The sequence below is a fragment of the Rhamphochromis sp. 'chilingali' genome (genome assembly GCF_963969265.1).
Source record: "Rhamphochromis sp. 'chilingali' genome assembly, chromosome: 5".
Lineage (NCBI taxonomy): Eukaryota > Metazoa > Chordata > Actinopteri > Cichliformes > Cichlidae > Rhamphochromis > Rhamphochromis sp. 'chilingali'.
Window position 1 is genome coordinate 22,913,835 of NC_137932.1, and position 7,821 is coordinate 22,921,655.

The 7,821-nt window shown below is 41.7% G+C and overlaps 1 long non-coding RNA gene across 1 annotated transcript; it reads right to left on the reverse strand.

Annotated features, from left to right (window-relative positions):
* Positions 1–1,617: 1,617 nt before the first annotated feature.
* Positions 1,618–6,626, reverse strand: LOC308397782. Its single transcript, XR_013971845.1, has 2 exons — positions 5,024–6,626; positions 1,618–4,391 (listed from the first exon to the last, which is right to left on the reverse strand). It is a non-coding gene; the product is annotated as an uncharacterized lncRNA (long non-coding RNA).
* Between the last annotated feature and the right edge of the window lie 1,195 nt (positions 6,627–7,821).

Consider the following 7,821-nt stretch of genomic DNA (forward strand, 5'->3'; position numbering starts at 1 on the left):
AAGGGTATTATTGCACATCCAATAAGCATGTGGGATTGGTCTGGTCAGGCGCGTGACCATGTGTGATTTAACTAACTCCCCCCAGTCAGTGTCATTTAATACACCGTCTGGGGGAACAATGATCGATTCTCCGCTCGAACTTGAACTGTGTGTGTGTTCCTCCAGATATGATACAACTTCAGCCATAGAGACAGCTAGCCATGTCTCATTACAGCGTGCACCTGGGGAGTCAGAGAAGAATGTATAGTTATCCTTTGTATAATCTACGTGTGTGTCTGGGCCAGTTAACTTTAGTCTGCGCAGACATATCATACCAGTATTAAAATGGAGAGGGATCTGTCCTAAGGGCAGTGAGGGTTTTAACCTATTCTTAGGGCGTTTCATTGGGGCGCAGGTCCCTGCGGTGTCATTAGATAACTTCAATAATTCGCCTAATGGAGTCTCAGGGTTAGTTGGTGTGTGTGTGTGTCTAAGTAGGCAGTCGAGAGGGCTCAGAGTCAACTGTAAAGCGTCTTTAAGGAGAGCATTATCTCCGCCGATTTCCTCTAGTCCCTCAGTGAGGGGGAAACCGGATATGGGGTATCCTACTATTACCTGTTCTGGATTAGCCTTTGAACAGACATAACAGTTACTGTTTCCTAAATCACGAGCGGCTGTTCTGGCATTTTCATACCAGGCGTTAGCTCCTGCTCTAGAGGGCGCATAAAATGGTTCATTAGTGGCGTCTATGTTGCTATTTACTGATTTTAGGGAACGTGAGGAGTGCATTAAGTAGGTGTCTTGCAAAATAGAGCATGAGGTATAGTCAGCAAAATATGACCTGCAGAAATGTGAACATGGTTGCAGTCTACAATACAACATAGCAAAGAAAAATCCTAAGGTTAATGCGATAAGTATGATAAATAACCTAAATATATAAGAAAAACAGTTCTTCAGTCGTCTTCTGACCTGGTCCCAGGTTCGAGAGACACAGAATAAGCGTCGTATGATGACAATGGGCATTTCATTTTCTCCATTATCAGGATGGAATGAGTCTAGCTTTATCAGGTTAGACATCATGTGGTACTTTTGGCTTTCTGTTCCTGCTGGATGTTTGAGTACCTTGTTGTTGTTCTTTCAGACGTTGTGTGTTAATCAGTGATTGCGTGTGTGTATGTAACTTTTGGATCCGGGCGCTGGCTCGCCTGAGATGTCATCTACCCGTGTGTGTTTATTTGCTCTAGTTCCGGGCGCTGGCTCGCCGGAGATGTCGTCTGCTTGATCCGACGCCTGAGATGGTCCGATTGGGCTGGTCTTAACCCTGCTGGCATGAATCCACTGAGGTTGTCCGTCCGTAAGGATGCTGGTTCTTCGTCACTGCCAGTACAGTCTGGGGCTGGAACACGCGCGGCCTCCCAGAGAGTCCTTGGTTTTAGTGGCTTCTCCAACATGCATCTCCTTGTCTCCACTGGTGGAACTGTGGAGGGGAAAGGCTGAGAGAGACAAACTTTCTGATAGTTATTATTCAGTTTTTCTACCAGGTTGTGAACATCAGTGGACAATGCAATATACATCACCTTCTACTAGCGGTGCCCCTCTGGAAGCTGACCATGGTGTTGGAAATAGTCTTATTTCAAATGGAAATAATTTGGTTACTGTAGATTGAGTCATTCTAATCTCACACAGGACTTGAGGAAGTAATTTGACCCAGGTCATTAAAGTTTTAGCACACTTTTGAATTACTTCTAATGTGAATGAAGATCCTCTATCACTGTTAATCTGGTGAGGTATTCCGAATCTGGGTATTATTTCATTGCTCAACTTTTGACAGACTACTTCTGCAGTTTCTTTTGATGTTGGATAAGCTTCTACTCATTTACTAAATTGATCCACTATTACCAGTAAGTACTTGATGCTTCCTTGCGCTGGCATATGTGTAAAATCAATTTGTAATGTATGAAATGGAAAATCTGGTTGTGGTAAATGCTGATGTTTTGCTTTTGATTTTCCTACATTAGTTCGCGCACATGTTAGACAGGTTGCTAATATGCTTTTTACTGCATGTGATGTTTTCTCAATTACAAATCTTAATTTTATTGCCCCTATTACCCCTCTTTGTCCGACATGACTCACACAGTGAAAATGTCGGGCAAGGACTGGCATCAGGGAATATGGGAGGGCAATCAAACCCTTAAGATTTTGTATAGGCCATCTCTGTCTTCTAAGGTACAGTCATTATTCTCACAATAGGTGTAATCACATGCAGAGGCTTGCTCTTGTATGAATTTTAAATCAACATTTGTTCCTAAATAGTCTGGGAGTGTAACAAGTGGCAGCTGTAGGGGCACAGATAATACTTCCTGCGGAGGTGGGAGCTGTGATGCAGCTGCAGCCTTGGCTGTCACGTCTGCTAAGGCATTACCTGTTGCTTCGTCTGTGTCAGCTGTACTGTGTCCTTTCGTTTTTACAACTGCAACGGCCGATGGCAGCTGTATAGCCTGAAAAAGTCTTTGAACAAAATCACAATTTAGCAATTTATTTTCCATCAGCAGATCTAAATCCTCTCTGTCTCCACAATGTGCCAAAGTCATGCACAACGCCAAATGCATAGCGGCTGTCTGTGTAAATTGTCACATGCTTATCCAAATGTAGCTCACAGGCGCGTATTAAAGCCATGAGCTCTGCTTTTTGTGCTGAGTGAAATGGTAATGAGTGAGCCTCTAGTATGATGTCAGGCACTGTTACCACTGAATAGCCACAAAGAAATGAGTTGTCACTCGGCCTTGAACAGGACCCGTCCACATAAACCGTGGCTGAGTCTGGGATAGGTGTTTGCTCTAAATCTGGACGTGGTGCTGTGGATTCCTGTATACGTGTCATGCAGTCATGATCGTCAAGCCTGTCTGAGCCATCCTGTCGGTCAGAAGAACACAGCATAGGATCAATAAATGTGCTGGCGAATTGGGTGTGCTGCTCGCTTTTATAGTGAGATTTGCATATGTTGTTTAGTTATGTTTGCTACAATGGTCGTGACCTGGTGATTGGTGTGTAGAATAGTGTCATGTGAGAGTGTGAGCTTCTCGCAGTCCCTTATCATGATAGAGCAAGCTGCTACTGCCCTCAGGCAGGCCGGCATTCCTGAACAATTCAGGCAGCACCTTTGAGTGGCGGAGGTCAGCACTCCCTGTAATGCATTGAAAGAGGCAGTCATTTCTGTGGACCACAGTATTCGAGGAGGCTTGTCTTTTTTACAACAGTCACGCAGAATGTGGTCATGAAAAGAACAGTCTGGTATCCACTGTCTGCAATAGTTCACCATGCCCAGGAAGGACAACATTTCCTTCTGTGTAGTGGGACGAGGGACGGAGGTCACAGCTTTGACCCTGTCTGCAGTCATGGAACGTTTTCCGTGAGACAGTGTGAATCCCAAATATTGAACAGAAGTCTGACAGTACTGCATTTTCTTTGCAGATGCTTTGTGGCCAGTCTTTTGGAGGTGCTGGAGAAGCATGTGTGTAGCAGTTTGACATAGTTTTTCACTCGGAGCACAGAGGAGGAGGTCATCCACATGTGGATCAGGGTGCAGCCCTGGAGGAGTGAAGCACCATTGAGAAAGCAGCAGAGCTGTCTATCATGCCTTGGGGCAAACGAGTCCAAGTGTACTGCTTATTTCTATGTGTGAATGCAAATAACGGCTGTGTGTCTTACTGAGAAAAAGGAGCGGAGCATAAATCCACCACGGTGAAATGTGTATGCAATGCATGTCAATATGCTGTGAACATCTGAAACGAGAGGTGGCAGAGGAATGTTGACTGCATTAATTTGCCTTAAGTCTTGTATGAAACGCCATACGCCAGGTTTGTTAGGCTTTGGCACAGGATTGACAGGAGTATTATATGGAGATACTGTAGGCTTTATTACTCCTGTAGTCTCTAAATCTCCTATCATGACATCTAGGGCTGCGGCTTTTTCGGCAGAAATGGGATGTTGCTTGACATATACTGGCTTGTTGTGTTTTAATAGGTGTACGTGATAAAGTGTACAGTCAATAAATCCTATATCATTCTCACTTTTAGACCACAATGTCATATTCTGGTATTCAGCTGGCAATGTAACTGCAGAAATAGTACAGTGGATAGGTTAGGTTAGATCTATGTGACGACATGGTGTAGTTATGTCATAACCTATGTCTGAGTTATGTGACAAAATCACTGTTTGACCTTCACTTGTGTGAGCAGTTATCATGTTGTTGAAAAGTGTGAGAGAAACAAAAGTGTGGCTCCCAGTCATGGGATTACCTGGTAGTGGCGTCTGTACACGTTTTTTTGGCACAGTGTGTGACATAGAGTACCGGACAAAAAGGATGTTGAGTTCATTCTCTGCTGAGGGTCCAGCTGACACAGAGGATGTTCCTTCTCCATCATGTCGGTACATAGGGCAGAGAAAACATAAGCTGTTATCAGTGTCAGCAAACATTTCACACTTTGTGTTAAATTAAATACACAAATTCATTTTTGCTCTGGGTGTCTGCGGCTGCTGGAAAACTGAGCTAAATTTGCACCTCTAGCTTGTCCAACAGTGCATAAAGCGTTTTATGAATACTAGGATAGATTCATCAGGCTTCTGTTTACACATAGTTATTGCATTTAAGTCAATTTTGTCTCTGGACATTGTTAGCAGGAATTTCTTTAGATTCTTAAAGAAATCGGCGACTTTGTCATTATTTACCCACAAAAACTCTGCAGTTGTGGATGCTTTATCATGCTTTGGGTCTAATTCACCTATCTCTCTTATGAGTTGTGACTCGGTTACTCCAGGAATGCATTGCATGCAAGACTAGCTTTTCCCGCAGTAGATTTATTTTCTTTGCTAGAGCCTGCACTAGTTTTATTTGATGTTAAAGTATCTACGCCTGGTTCCGGTCCTTTTGTCCATAGCGGTAACATTTGATGCATCACGTCGCGGCATTCTATCATATTTTCTACAGGACTTTTTAAGCAGACTACTTTTCTTATCACAAATGATATTCAACATTTCTACTGACCTGGTTTCTGGCGATAATCGTTCGGGATAAGGCTCCGAAAAGAGATTAGAATGCATTGTACTCACAGTCCGTAAGTTGTAAACAAAGTCAGTCACATAAGCACTTCCGCATGTTCTGGATACGTAATCATGGAAGTCTTCGCCGATTCGTGGACGTGGGTTACACGTAACTGGAAATGGGAGTCGTACTGAGCTGTTGTTTGAGACTTTAAATTTAATTTTTTTTGGTTTTACAGGTAATTTTGATTTTTTATCGGACTTGTCTGTGGTCTTTGAATAATTCTGACCCATGTTCAGTGATTTCCAGAGGGGTTTACACGCTAGGAGGATTTATGTTAGTATTTTCGCTGCGGCACAGCTGAGGTCACTTTAAATTTATTGCTAGCAATTTTTTGTTTGTGTGAGCAACTCTCACTTAGCGAGCAACTTCTCGCTTAACGAGCAACTTCTCGTAAAACAACAGGCAACTTCCTGTGTCTTTCTGCTTTTAATTTACTGCTTTTAACCCTTGTATGGTAATCGGGTCTGTGAGACCCGTTCAACTTCTCCCTGTGTCACTCTTTGGTGAGCAACTTCTCACTTAACGAGAAGTATTTAAGACAACAGGCAACTTCCTGTGTCACTCTTTGGTGAGCAACTTCTCACTTAACGAGAAGTATTTAAGACAACAGGCAACTTCCTGTGTCACTCTTTCTGAGTGAGCAACTTAAACAAAATTAAAATATTCAAGACAACAGGCAACTTCCTGTGTCCACCAACACCACACAAGGGTTAATTTACTTTATTCGGGGACTGAGGAAGTCAGTCAGTGTATCTCTCTGGATCACTAAGTGAAACTTCGTCAGCATATCCCGTTTTTTTATGGATCGATCACTGAGAGAGGTATAATAGGTCTCTATATAAATATGAAAGACGCATATTTACCTTCTGTCAGTCATCCCACTTCTGACACCAAAATTGAAGGAAATTGCCGTCCCGGGTTTCCTCCGTGGCGTGAGCGATAAGCAGAGTTTTGTCCTTTCCTTCTAAGATTCCTAATTATTTAAAGTAACACTCAGGTATGCCATTCAGCGTGTTAGTACGAGCTCGGGAGCAGCTTGGGAGAACAAGAAAACAGAGACTGCTTTAGGTTGCCTTCCCAATCGACTCAAAGGTTTATTTAGTACATAACAGCTTATATAGAGGAAAAAAAGGTTCGTGTGTCAGCTTTCCCAGTTCAAACCGGTACAGACCAAATAAGGAAAAATCTTCCTGCCTTGTGAGCAAAGAAGTATCCTGTGTGTAGTTTATCAGCTCAGCTACAATTTATGATCATCCCAGCAAAATACACAGAATACAGAGTTCTTTCATTAGTGAATTCTGAAACAAACCACCTGGCCTTTAACGAGCCTTTTTCTAAGAGATAAGGAAGGGAGGATGGGAGTAAGGAAGTGGTCTCGTCTCTGTGGTGTTTTCGACCTTGGGGTACCAGCCTGTGAGTCTTACACATTAATTCTTGGGTCACAGAGAAAGAGAAAAACAACTAGTATATAGGCCTTATTGAGTAACAGTTTTCCTGTATAAAACAATCTTCTGTAAATGCTAACCGTGGTATCAAAATATCATAACAGGGCCGATAGGGCATGAACAGGGGAAAGGGGGCACAAAGACATACTTTTCTTTCTTATTCTCATTTAAAATGTCTAGCTTTTAATAAATAATTATCTGACACCCAAAGTTTTAATTTGATGCAAAATGAATAGAAGTCCATTACTGTATATAGTAACTATTAAGTCTAATATATATACCCTAGTAAGCTATAGTACTTTTTCCTTTGTGAAGGTACCATCTGTGCAGTCTGCAATTTTGTTGAAGAAAGATGTTGAATCTATTTAATATTTCTTGAAAAATAATTGATTTCTGTGCATTTTTTTTCACACTGCATCAAATTAAGGTTGATTACGTCAATTAGGCATCATGAGGTGGAGCATGAGGGGTGGTTCCCTATTTTTATTTATTTATTTTTGTTGTTGCTGGGAGTTGTAACCCTATTAGTTAGGTTGCTTAATATTTACGCTAAGTACTCTTTAAAATACCAGAATAGGGAGGATGGTGTAGGTTTAAGTTTATTAGATTGATCAGTATTGCTGAACTATGAAACTTTTTTTTTTGCATACAGGTATAACAGAATAGCTTTAGTGTAGTTGTTGTTTTAAACTTGAGTATGAACGTATACAAAATGCAGCAAGATATCTAAAAAAACAATTTTGTTGATTAAAAAACACCATATCGGATTCATATCGGTATCGGCAGATATCCAAATTTATGATATCGGTATCGGACATAAAAAAGTGGTATCGTGCCATCTCTAATAATAACGGTGACATTTAACGTATTTTATCCGATAAATAAACCCTGTAAAATGTATTTAACCCAGCCCCCCCCCCCAACAGCCCTTTTGTCTCCATAATTCTGAGGTCTCAAGGTTGGCAAGTATGGCCACAACACCTCACTTTTTTGCCACATGTATCGCAAACCACGTCTCAGCTGTTTGTGGAGGTAAAATACGTCCGCACAATTACGCTCAGCCATTGTTGTGAGTGCGCACTAGCGGCTGCGAGACATTTATACAGCCATATTTCGCACATGACTATGAAAGGCGGAAGAGGAAGTAGTTCCTTTGAATGTAGACAATCCGAATGTTATAGTTTCTTTCCACTGTGCTCCTGTTAATGATGAACTACAAATTTACCCTAAATTACTAAAATATCGATATTTTAATGTGAGAATCGATTCTAGAACATAAATGACTGGTATCGG